The sequence below is a fragment of the Equus caballus genome, chromosome 18, assembly GCF_041296265.1.
Source record: "Equus caballus isolate H_3958 breed thoroughbred chromosome 18, TB-T2T, whole genome shotgun sequence".
In the NCBI taxonomy this organism is placed as follows: Eukaryota; Metazoa; Chordata; class Mammalia; order Perissodactyla; family Equidae; genus Equus; species Equus caballus.
The window spans coordinates 48,920,288-48,933,791 of NC_091701.1; the positions used below are offsets into that span (position 1 = coordinate 48,920,288).

At 38.0% G+C, this 13,504-nt stretch overlaps 1 protein-coding gene across 3 annotated transcripts in view; it reads left to right on the plus strand.

The window, feature by feature from the left end:
* Positions 1 to 13,504, plus strand: part of CERS6 (ceramide synthase 6) — a 303,793-nt gene that overhangs the window by 17,621 nt on the left and 272,668 nt on the right. The window contains exon 1 of one of the 3 annotated variants that reach the window (XM_070240590.1): positions 9,041 to 9,557. The gene's annotated coding sequence lies outside the window, so the exon portion shown is untranslated. 3 annotated transcript variants of the gene reach the window in all.

The window sequence follows — 13,504 nt, forward strand, 5'->3', positions numbered from 1 at the left end:
TCAGTGTCTAACATGATTAATTATGCTACAAACAACCAGTATTCAAATTATTTTAAACATTTAAAATTATAAAACCTCTTCTTTCATTTTTAAAGTCATTAAAAAATTTACCTAGTGTTCTGTGTCTATAATCTCATTGGGAAATTCCCTATGCAAAAAAACCACAACAATTTTCCATTTTCACTGTTTCTTTAATCCCACTTTCTTCCCTAGATGTGACCAATATTAGCAGTTGATATGTATATTCTTCCAGAACTTTTTCAGTTCATTTACCCTCCCCACACACACAGAAATATGAAGTTTGTTTAAAACATAAATGATAAACTCTTTAAGTCCTGCTCTGAAACTTTTTTCCACAGTTAGCATTATGTCTTGAAGATTTTCCAAGATCAGTGATGTAGACCCACATTATTCTTTTCCATATGATGGCACAGAATTCTATTGTTTGCACGTTTCTTCGTCCATTTAACTGTCTGTGCATGCTATTAGAAACAATGCTATAACATCATTCTTGTACAGACTTCTCTGTACTCAGGCATATTTCGCTAAACTAACGTGTAGAAGTAGAATTGCTGGGTCGGTGGATGTACCAACTAAAATTTTAATAAATACTGCTAAAGCCTTTTAAGAAAAATTATAGCAGTTTATTCCTCCCCCTCAATACTGAATGAGAAAGCCTCCCCACCCTTACTTAACCTGCTGCAGATTTGATGTAATTTGGACAAACTGTCCTGATCTATAAAGAAAACAGCTGTTTTAACATGATGACTTGTGCAAAGAACAGCAGGTTGGGGCTCTGGCTAGGAAGGAAATTTAATAATATCTGCCATGAAAAGACATTTTACCACTCTTTCTGTACCTGAGAAATGGGAATAATAATCATAAAATACAATGAGAAATTCATTCAAATTTATAATTTTGGACTTTATGACATTTACTGCAACCATTTGTTTAACAAACATGTATCTCATATATTTACATCCTTTCCAACTCATTGCCTTACGCTTCCTTAGCTAACGGGAATGGTGAATGTTTTGTTATATGTTCTTTTATGACAAATAAAAGTCAGTTATAGGTATATTAAATGTTATTACCTTGCGTAAGACATCTTGAATGAGGGAAATCTCTCCTTGTTTGAGGTTTCCTAATAATTTATTATCTGAGTAGTTACTTTATGATTAAGCTATTCTGAAGGTAGGAAAATTTCTGTTAAACAAGTCACCAAGTAACAAGTAACCAAGATTCAACAGGTAACTAAGTATCTAGAACTCAAGAGAAGATTTTAAATCTAGAACTAGGTTATTCTTCAGTACAGCTGACTCCCAACCCTGTCCTGCTTCCCAGTCATCATATTATCTCATCATGCCTTTCTGTTTAGGGAAAAGTTATGTTCTTATACCTACAGAATGGCATATATTAAAAAGTTTTTCCTTTTATGACAATGTTCAAATGTACAGAAAAGCTAAAAAAAGTGCCACCTCAATTCAACGATTGCTAACATTTTATCTTGTTTTTCTTCTTCTGTGTGTGCAAAGTAAATTGTAGATATTGTGACACATCACTCTTAAGTTCTTGCACATACATCTATCCTCTAAGAATAAAGACATTCTAGGTTGGATTTTTGAAGGTAACTCTTTGAAAATGAATTTAACCGTGTGAAATTTATTAAGTGTTTTCTTTCTTTTCAAAATGTATTGCTTCAAAACTGTAGAAAACTTGTTGTTTATGGATTTGGTAAAATTATAAGGTAAAGGAAGATCATATATTTAGATTCAATGATTACTTTTAATGGATATTTAAAAAATAAGGCTAGAAGTGATACTCAAATGAAAAATGAGTGGGTGATTATATGCAGTATTTTGCCTGGTATTTCATGGCAGTTGTGTCCAAGAGTTTGAGCAGGAAAACCATAAGATCAGAAGAAGTAGCTAAGTAGTTATTCATTAGGAATATTTCTTGGCTTTAGAAAATCAACGTAAAGCACATTGGCTTATAAATCAAGTTGTTAGACTCATTTGCTTCAGGCAAACGTTTCTCAAGATTACTGGCTCCTGCCCCTGATAGTGTGTGGTGGGAGTGTTCACACTTCTGTGGGTCATGTTTGGTCTCTCAGCTTGGTGGCTTCAAGGCTCCACATCAGACATTTGGCAGACAGCTACCATCTCTGAACGCAAGCCTAGACTCACCATTCCTGTTGGTTAAGTGAGCCTAAGGCAGAGTAGGAAATGGGGTAAATATATGAGATAGAAGTTTGTTAAAAAAATGGTCAAAGTAGATGTCACAGGGTTAAAATTATAAACTAAAATAAACTTGTATTTTATTGTTATTATTTCCATTTCTCAGGGAGAGAAAGAAAGAATAGCAAAAGAAGTTAGCTCATCTCCCCCAAGCCAATTCTTGGACAGAAAAAGGATCTCACTGCATAAACTGCTCCTTTCTAGAATCCTCTTTTTCTTATCATTCTACTGTCATCACCTTGCCCTGTGTAATTCTTGGGAAGGAAACTGATTTAAAAAAAATCAATACATTCTTATTGTGGAAAAACTGTCAAATGGTAAAATATGGTATTCACTGAAAAGGACAACTCCTTCCTTAGATATGACCATTTGCAGCTGTTTTCTGGAACTTTTTCTCTGCATATCCAAACATACATATTTCTCTAAAGTGTTATTTACTACAAACTGTGTATGCTTTTTTGTACTTTGTTTTTTACTTAAATAGTTGTGTAGAATTTTAACATATGTATAGTATATATATTACATACAATGTATTTGTCATAATTTAGTTAACCAATCCCCTATCAGTGTATCTTTAGTTCATTTCTAATCATATGCTATTAAAAGCAATGCCACAATGGCTATTCAGTTTTAGAAGACAAGGTTTTAAAACTGAGTTAAATCTTTATAAAGATTCTATGCACAAATAAAGAAATTAGTTATTTTTCATATATATTGTGAATATTTGCGCATGTTTTTTATTTGTCTTTAATTTGACTTTAATTATGATTTTTTCTGGACTGAAGATTTTAATTTTTATGTGGTCTGATTAATCAAGGTTATCCCTTTAGAGTACTTTCTCGAGATAGTTTCCTTGGAGAATAACCCTCCTCTTACCCGCCTGAGGCTCTGAGCCTGCTGCCCACATTCTGAGAGCTGAGCAATGAAATGGACCTTAAGGTCCTATTTGGTTTGCAGATTATCACTTAGTTCCCTGTTGGACACTGTGCTTAGTGTCCCCCAGAGGTCAGTCAGATCCTCTGGGACTCAGCCTCTCCAGGTGTAGACCACCCCACTCTGCTGGGGCTGGGAGAGCAGTCACCTTGCTTCAAGGACCAAATCAGGAGGTCTGCCTGTTCTTAGACAGTCTTTGGACCAGTCCTTCTGCTCACTGACTTCCAGAGGTGTCTAGTGCCTAAAGTTCTTGAACATTTCGGACATTCTTTACTCCAAAGCCTCGCTACTCAAAGTGTGGACCCCAGACCAGCAGCCTCCATCCGTATCACCAGGGAGCTTGTTAGAAATGCAACACTTCAGGCCTAACCCCAGACCTACTGAATCAGAGGCTACACTCTCTCAGGATTGCCAAGTGGTTCTGGTTCTTGTGCACATAAGAGTGAGATGTCTTTCTTTGACTTCCGCTGTTGGCAGGCGGTTAGGCTTCAACTGTCTCCATTTGGCTGGATCAGGTACCACTCAGTCTTCTGCTTTCCATCTTTCAAAATTTTGGGTGATATCTCTTATCTGTTCGTATTGTCTTTTGTCCTTTTGGAATTTTACCTCATTTATTCTTTATAGTGATTTTATTGGGGTTTCAAGAGGACTTAGAGATTAAAAACATACTTTATTTACCATGTTTAATGAAAAATCTCTCTCCTAGTATTTTATTTTATTTTTTAATGTTTAAATCTTTGATCCATCTTGAATTTATCTTGGTGTTGGAAAAGAGAACTCTGGATTTGTTTTTTTCCCCTTAATGGGCTACCCACTTGTGCTGACGTGATTTATTAAATACTCTATATTTTCCTCTTTGATTTGAAATGCTACCTCCATCATATACTAAATGTCCACTGAATTTTGGCTATTTTAATTATTGTAACTTTATAATATCTTTTATTATTTGGTAGTACTAATTCCTCTTCAGCTTTAGAAGACAAGGTTTTAAAACTGAGTTAAACAATTTCTGTATTTCCCATTAATTTTAATCTTTATTTTTATTCATTCCATTTTTATGTTTACTTATTCAAATGATAGGGTTATCACCATGTTTTTATTTCTAAGTAGATTTTTAAAATATAAGTAGATATGCTTTTTCATATGTGTGTGTGTGTATATATGTAATTTTTAAAATAGACTTTATTTTCCTTTCTCGCATGTGACAAATTTGAAGCCATTCCTAGGAGAATCTATTCCTCCCTATCTTTTGAGAAGGGAACATGTAAGCACTGTTAAATGCAGTGGAAGGCTTTATGGTATGAACATGGTGTGACAGGCAGCTAGTGTGCTGTGATTACCCCGACCCAAACGGAGGTGTTAAATGCTCCCTCAGATCTTCACTAGTGGGTCAGCCCAAAGCATGGATCAAGCATTTGAATTCTACCACCACCATTTATTGGAGCTGTGACACTGGATAAGTTAAAGAATGTCTTTGATCCTGTGAGATGGAGATCTTATTAACCTTTCAGATAGTGAGGATTGGACGTAATGCAGTAAAATGCTTAACTAAATCCCTGGCCCATAGTAGGTACTCAGCTGATGGGTTCTGCTTTGTTAAACTTGTAAGAGAAGTCGATACGGATGCATCTTTCAGAATGTTTTAATCAGTGAGGGCAATGAATTGCTCACTCAGCTATGCCAGTAGAAGAGAAGTTTCTATGGGAATCTTCCCCATAGTCTTTGTCTTAGAGTAGGTAATCGAGTTTCAATTGTCCATCCTAATGGAGGAGAGAAATGACATGAGTAACAGTAGATAGGATCTTAAGCCTTTAAACATATCTGAGAATTCATTTGGCAGTTACTTTTGCAGAGAACAATAATAGAATTTCATAGCTGGAAGAGAACTTTGAGATTACAACACCCTTTAATTTTACGGTTGAGAAAGCAGATCTAGAGGGTTAATGACTCACCCAGGATCACATAGTGGTGTGATCTTAGTGGTAGATGTAGAATCAGAAAACAGATATGTTAACTCTCTGTCCTGTGTTTTTCATTAACCTTTTAAGATTACATTTGCTTAGGTACGCATCCAAAGCCACCTATGTGCCTGAGGACTGATGTCTGGGCCCTCAGCCAAGTGTGGGATAAAGGGTGCGTGAGCTTGGAGGGACGGAAACAGTTTTGAGCTTTTGTTCTCTGAGTTTTTTCAGAGCCAGATACTCTCCTCTGACTCACAGGCACAGCTTCAACTGTGTGATGTTGGGGTGTGGGCCAGTAAATTTAGGGTGAGAAGCTAGGACTGGGGAAAGTCATCCTTAACAGAGTAGATATACATCAAAGTCAGAATATAAGGGAAAGTGGGAACCCTCAGCTAAGCCTGCATTGGTTGGGGACATAGTGCCTGTATTAGAAGTCCTGGGTAGGGTGTGGATTCCATGCCAAAAAGACAGGCAAGAATAAGGACCACATATATCATAGGCAAAAGCAAGTGGTTAGAAGGCCAGGCTCACTGATGGTATGTAGCAGAAAGCATGTAGGAATGAAACATCACTTCAGCAGAAGCTGAGCACTAACCTGAATCCCACTTTGAGAGGTGCCTGAAGTGGGGATCCTGTCTTGGGATAGCTCGTGGTTTGAAAGAGAGAGAGTTATAAGCCATCAACATCAAGCAACTTTGTAATTGATCAACTATTTTTTTAAAGATTGTCACCTGAGCTAACATTTGCCAATCTTTTTTTTTTTTTTCCTACTTCTCCCCAAAGCTCCCCAGCACATAGTTGTATCTTCCAGTTGTCGGTCCTTCTGGCTGTGCATGTGGGATGCCACCTCAGCGTGGCCTGACGAGCAGTGCCATGTCTGCGCCCAGGATGTAAGCAGGTGAAACCCCAGGCTGCCAAAATGTAGTGCGTGAACTTAACCACTCAGCCATGGGGCCGGCCTCTGACCAACTATTTTTGCCTTTACTCAGGAGTTTTTTGATAGGCTGGTCAGGTGGGATCAACTGTAGCTGGTTGGAGTTTCTAGATGTAAATGCTGAATGGAGTGAATAAGTTAACTCCTAAGTAATTCCTGACCCATCATCATTAGCTCTTGGTCCAAAGCTGGCTTTCATATAGCTGGATATCATACAGCTCTCTAACTCCCATAGCTTTGCTTCATAGTCTCACAAACTAATTTTGCTTTTGACTTTAGTGTTGAGAAATAAATGCTTAGTGTGTTATATAAGTAGGAATAACATTGAAATCATGGCCAAGATGAAAGACCAGTTGTTTCCCCCAAATATGGGTTTACTTATTGAGCTAATAAGCCATTCATATGTAAATAGGAACGTTTATTGTCTTGGGTCTTCATGAGTTTGAAATAGTACCAGCATGAATACATTTGATTTAGAAGTAGTTTTGGTTTAGAGGTTATTTCCTATTAGAAAACAAGAATTTAAGCTTAGGTTGAATTTTTGAATAAGCTTAGAGGAATCATTGACAGCAGTTTTCTTTCTTTCTTTCTTTTTTTTTTTTTGGAAGATTAGCCCTGAACTAACTACTGCCAATCTTCCTCTTTTTTTTTTTTTTCCTGCTGAGGAAGACTGGCCCTGAGCTAACATCCATGCCCATCTTCCTGTGTTTTATATGTGGGACACCTACCACAGCATGGCTTTTGCCAAGCGGTGCCATGTCCACACCCGGGATCCGAACCAGTGAACCCTGGGCCGCCGAGAAGCAGAAACTTCAAATGTAATTGCTGCTCCACCAGGCCAGCCCCGAAAACATTTTTCAAAGACACTCAAAAATTCTTTTATGGAGGCCTTAGAGATCCCATAAATATTAACAATTTTGATCTGTAGAATTCATAGTTGGAGCATACAAGTGTTGAAATAAATTATGGCATTTAAATTTGAATCATAGTGTTTTAGGGAAAAAAATTAAATGAGGTTTTAAGTTTGGACTTAGAGAATCTTTTGTTAGGTTTATGTTGACAATTGAAATGAATGAAAATGAATGTTAATTTCTCATTTGCTCTCTGGATTTAAATAATTAGTTATGGTGGATTAAATCAATGGACTTGGAAGTCAGTGGGAGAGAAGCCACTAAAAGACAAATGAGTGAGCCTGTGCAGTTGTTGAAGTTGTTGGCTCAAGGGGCTTTGCTGCTGCACCTCCCGAAGCTGAAGTAACCCCTGAAATAATCCCCCACCATGTGCCTCTCACCTAGTTCAGAAATGTTGGCTTCCCAGAAGATTCACAGTACATGTTGTGCCTTTAGCTTTCTTCTGCACGATGAGTCATATTCTGAGTAGTCTTCCTTCTGTTCTGCTGTAGTGCATAATTCATGCAAAAAATCTGATTTCAGCTGTGTCAACTTCAAAGGGTTGCAATCAGGCATATATGGAAGGATTTGTTCCGAGAAGAGTTTGTGTTTTTCATTTATACAACAGGAGACTCAAGACTATCTTTGGTCACTTTAGTGGCAAGGAGCCGAAGCCAGCTTTTCAGTTTGCCAGCCTTATTTAAGCCTTCTGTTTTCCTTGGATCTCAAGAAGCTCTCGGGGATGAAGGCTATGTATATTTGATGTAATTATCGGGTTTATCTTTGTAAGAGCTAATCTTTGAATTGAAATAAAAACAAAACTGCCCGATGATTGGAATAGCTGCTGACAAAATTTCCAGATATTATGAAGTTTTTTGATGTTTTCATCTGTTGTAAACCCCACCATAGCCTAATAGATGATGGGATCATGTCTGTTTTATAAACACTTAACGTGATGGTCTGGACAGTATAAGAAGTCTGAAGGCAAAAGTAAAGGAAAACGGTAATAGGTTAAAAAATGCCCAGTTCCCTGGAGCAGTAGTGTGGCTGCAGTCTTGCAATAGCTGGAGTGGTCGTGGTGTCAGGATCAGTAGCATTTATTGCAGGTGTGCTAGGTGCCAGGCACTGTTCTTAGAGCCTTACGTGGATTAGCTCATGTAATCCTCACATAAACTCTGTGAAGTAGGTACGACTTTCACTTCTATTTTATGGATGTGGAAATGAGGCTTATGGAGGTTCAATAATTCATCCAAGATCGTGTAGCTAATGTTTCTTTTACGAAGACCGCTTAGAGCATTACGCTTGGCATCAACGGTGGAGGCTCTGTTAGTTACTGGTTGGCTGATCTTGGACTGGTAGCTGGTTACTTAGAGTTCTCTGAGCTTCAGCTTCATCCTCTGCAAAATGTTGCGGGGACTGGAGAACCTGTCTCGTAGGGTTATTGTGGCAGCTAAATTACATAATGTATCTGGAGGTGTTCTGTAAACTGAAAATTGTTATCCAATATAAGATGGAGGTATTGTGATTATCAAGAAAGGCCAAGGGGCCGGCCCAGTGGTGCAGCGGTTAAGTTCGCACATTCTGCTTCAGCAGCCCGGGGTTCGCCGGTTCGGATCCTGGGTGTGGACATTGCACGCTTGGCATGCCATGCTGTGGTAGGCGTCCCACATATAAAGTAGAGGAAGATGGGCATGGATGTTAGCTCAGGGCCAGTATTCCTCAGCAATAAGAGGGAGATTGGCAGCAGTTAGCTCAGGGCTAATCTTCCTCAAAAAAAAAAAGAAAAGAAAGAAAGAAAAAGAAAGGCCAAGCCCTTTGGAGAGGGAAACTTTGATTTTTTTTTTTTTCACTGAGAAAACAGACTTCTTTGTATGTTGGTTCAGAGTTGGCACTGGATGTGAGTCTTCCTCTTGTCTTAGGGAACACATGAAGGTCTCATCCTTGCATGGTAGAGAGGCAGGGATCAAAAGGTGAGAGTCTTAACCAGCCCTTAGAGTATTATGAACACGTGGAGCTCCCTGAGACACGCTTAACTAAATAATTGGTTCCAGTCAACTTAGAGAAAGGAAGACTTGTTTCCATAGTGACGGACTTCTAGAACCATGGCTTTCAAACTTCATTGGGCATCAGAGTTGCCTGGAAGGCTTGTGAGAACAGATGGCTGGGTCCCACCCCTAGAATTTCTGATTCCGTAGATTTGGATTAGAATTGCATTTCTGACAGTTTTGTTAGTAATGCTGGTACCACTGACCCAGGGAAGACACTCTGAGAACCACTGGTCCAGAATATGTCCGTGCATTCAAAATATTGTTTAAAGCTATAAGTTAGGCCCTGCTTATTAAAAACACAATCAGGAGAAAATCCTACATGTCATTTAACACAACAGAAGTGCTGCTGTTTTCAGTACTAGGCTTTTTACAAATCTTAAGAGGCAGAGAAGAAAACAACTCTCTGCTTTAACCACATCAGTAAGGTGATAGGTTCCTTTGCAGACTCATAATCGTTAATCTTCCTGAATGGAGCAATCTCCTTAACAGCTGAAATGCTTAACTACTTTTTGATGATGTTTTGGGGGAGAATTTGTACTCACGTATTTTTCAAGGTAAGTGTATGTAAGGGCTTTTTTCCTTCAGATAAGAACAGGGGCTTTGGTGTCTTTTAACCCCAAATATCTCTCTTTTGAGGCGTTTCCATTTAAGGACTCATAAATTGGTATTTCTGGCCACGGTGGAGAGTCATCAGAAGCTGCCCTGGCTCCAGCTTTAGGGGACGTGAAAAGAGGGCTATTTTCCACAGATACATCCTTGGGGGGGCTGAAATAATGCTTCGTGACTGCTCACAGTGGAATAGAATGTATTTTCTTATGGCAATAAACAAATGAACAACTAGGCGTATTGGAAGTTAATGAGAAAAGAAGATGTAGAGAATGATAGGCAGGCTCTCATTAGGTGGTTTTCTATTTCAGCTGTTTGCCTCATAATACAGTTAAGGCTTATGAAACTGGAGGAAATGAACATATCCTTTGGTGCCATTTAAAAATCTTGACCCATAAGCATGAACCAAAACCACAAAAAAATGACACACTGTCTTGCTTAAAAAAAAAAGAATAGATTTGATTTTTTGAGCAGTTTTATATTTACACGAACGTGAATGGAAAGTACAGAGTTCCCATATATCTCCTCATCCTCCCCTCACCCCCTTGCAGTTTTCCCTATTATTAGCATCTTCTAGTACTGTACTTTTGTTATAATTGATGAGCCAGTATTGATACATTATTATTAACTAAAGTCATAGTCTATATTAGGGTTCACTCTTTGTTTCGTACATTCTGTACCTTTTGACAAAGGTGTAATGACATGTGTCTCCCATTATGGTATCATAGAGAGCACTTTCATTGCCCTGAAAATGCCCTGTACTCCATCTCCACCTGTTCGTCCCTCCCTCACCCTGAATCCTTAGCATCAGTGGTCTGTTTTCTGTCTTCATAGTTTTGCCTTTTCCAGAATGTCATGTAGCTGGAACTAAACAGTGTATAGCCTTATTTCACTTACCAATATGCATTTGTTTCCTCCTTTTTTTTTTGTAAACTTTAAAAAAGTTTTTATTTGGAAATAATTTCAAGTTGTAAGAACAGCACAGGGAACACCTGTGTGGTGCTCCTCATGCAGGTTCACCTAAATTGTCTTCTGTTGGCTTCGTCTCCTGCTTTATGTATGTATATGTGTATTACTCATTTTTTTCCTGAACCTAATCACCTCTTAAGAATAAGGACACTCTCCTAAACAATAAGTACAGTTATCAAACAAACAAACAAACCCTCATCTCTATCCAATCCACTGTCTGTATTCCAGTCTATGAATTAACCTCACTCTGGCCTTAGTGTCCATGCATTTTTTTCTCTAGCACAGTATCCAGTCTAGGATGATATAGTGATTTTGTTTTTTCCAGCTTTTTTGAGATATAATTGACTTATAACATGTTTAGTTTTATAAGAAACTACCAAACGGTCTTCCCAAGTGGCTGTACCATTTTGTATTCCCACTGGCGATCGATGAGAGTTTCTGTACCACATCCTCACCTGCATTAGCAGCGCCAGTGTTATTAGTGTTTCGGATTTTAGCCATTCTAATAGGTGTGTAGTGGTCTCTCATTGTTTTAATTTGCAATTCTTTAATGACATATGTTGATGACAATCTTTTCATGTGCTCATTTGTGATCTATCTATCATTTTTGGTGAGGTGTCTGTTCACATCTTTTGTCCATTCTTTAATTGGGTTGTTTTCTGATTGTTGAGTTTTAAGAATTTATTGTACATCTCGCATACCAATTTTTTGTCAGATACGTGTTTTGCAAACATTTCCTCTCTGTCTGTGGCTTGTCATTTCATTCTCTTAACAGTGTCTTTTGCAGAGCAGAGGTTTTTTAATGTTAACGAAGTCCATTGTGTTTTTGATATTGTATCTAAAAAGTCACTACTAAACTAAAGGTCACCTAAATTTTCTCATATGATTTCTTCTAGAAGTTTTGTAATTTCTGCATTTTACATTTAAGTCTATGATCCATTTTGAGTTAATTTTTGTTATAAGTGTCAGGTCTGTGTCTAGATTCATTTTTTCCCCTTGCATGTGGATGTCCAGTTCCAGAACCATTGGTTGAAAAGATATCTCTTCTCTGTTGTATTGGCTTTGCTCCTTTGTCAAAGATCAGTGTACTCTATTTGTGGGGATCTATTTCTGGGCTCTCTACCGCCTTGATTTTTAACTGCAAATTTGTAGCAGTTGCTTTGGGTCTCTCCTCCTGTCCATCCTCCTTATAGTGCAGGTCAGTATTTATATCCATTATTGGTGACAGTCCCTGCTTGTTTGTGTAGTTAGCATTTCTCTCCTCCGAACACTCCTTGTGATGTAGTGAAAGGAAGAACTGGTATTTTACTTCTCTTTGTCTTTATCCACTTATTTGTCACTAGCTTTCATTGTTAAAGTCAAACCTATTCTAGTAAATGAATTTAATAAATTCTATACAGTTCACTTAGTGATTTTTTCAGTGTGGTTTCCAGGAATGAACTGCATCATAAAAGTGAGGGATGCCTATATCGATAAAGTTCTTTTTGTCTGTCTGTTGCCTCATTTGTAAAATAGAAATAGTACTCCTCTTACAGAGAGCAGAGTTATTGTTGATGTTTTTAAAAATCAGATCACAAAATATATGTGAAAACACATGACATAGGGGAGGGCAGGGTTCAGTTCTTTACTTTTCTCTGTCCTCATTTTATACTTTCTCCTAGAAAGATCAATCTGTTGTTCTAGTTTTAATTATAACTGAAAACTTAGCATTGCAGACCCTGATCCATGTGTTTTAGACAGTTGATGAATTTCCATTGCAGAAGGTCCTACCCCCTTGCATGATCATCTCTTCCTCCTCCTCCCTTCCTCCCACTCCTTTTCCTGTCCACTCCTCTCCTCACCTCTCCTCTCCTCTCCCTATCTCCTTAAAAAGTGACTATTGGAGAGGAGGTGGGGTGCCTGTAAGGCTGTAATTTCACAGTGAGAATGTCTAGGTACAAAATATTGATTGGAAGGACATCTATCAGGGATAAACCCCAAAACATTATTTCATCCTTATAACGTAAGATGCAGTGATAGACATGATCCACTTAATACTGTTGCTAATCTTTGTAAGTCTATAAAATTTTAAGAGGCTTATCTGTCTATGTTTTATACAGCCTTATCCTTGCTTTAGGCTTGCTTACTCAAAATCTACATTTAGTTGCTTCTGAAAATGTTTTTTTCTCAAGCTTCTTGTATGGGTTTTCTCTTCCCCAGCATTTTCTAAACCACCTAAATTGTAACTTTAGTGAGAATCCCAAGCCATTCTTAAAGCCTATGAAATCTTCTGTGTACATAGGGAACTTAGCACCTTTTCCAAACATGTATCTTAGATCTATTTGATATTTATATCAAATATATATATTAATAAGCTGTTGCATTAATGTTGTCTCTCTTAGATGGTAAGTTCAAAAAAGGCAGGGGTATGCTGATATATTTTGTAAATCATTGACAGACACAGCTTAATACTTTGGACATGGTTGTATGAGTAATGAGGGAATAGCCTCTGTAAGTAAATATGTTAATCGAGGGGTTAGAGATTAGGAGAGGCAAGATTAGGAGACTGGTTGAAATTAATATAGCTATCTAGTTTTCTTTTGATTATTGTATACATGGGATACTTTTTTCGTCCTTTGCTTTCTTTTTTATAAGTAAGGTCTTGGCTTTTTTGTGTTCTTTTTTTTGCTGGGAAAGATTTGCTCTGAGCTAACATCTGTTGCCAGTCTTCCTGTCTTTCTTTGCCCCCCAAGCCCCAGTACATAGTTGTATATTTTAGTTGTGAGTCCTTCTTTGTGAGCCACTGCCGCAGCATGGCTACTAACAGATGGGTGGTGTGGTTTTGCACCTGGGAACTGAATCTGGGCCACCAAAGTGGAGTGTACTAGACTTTAACCTCCAGGCCATCAGGGCTGGCTCCATCCTTTACTTTTAGCTATCTAGGTCT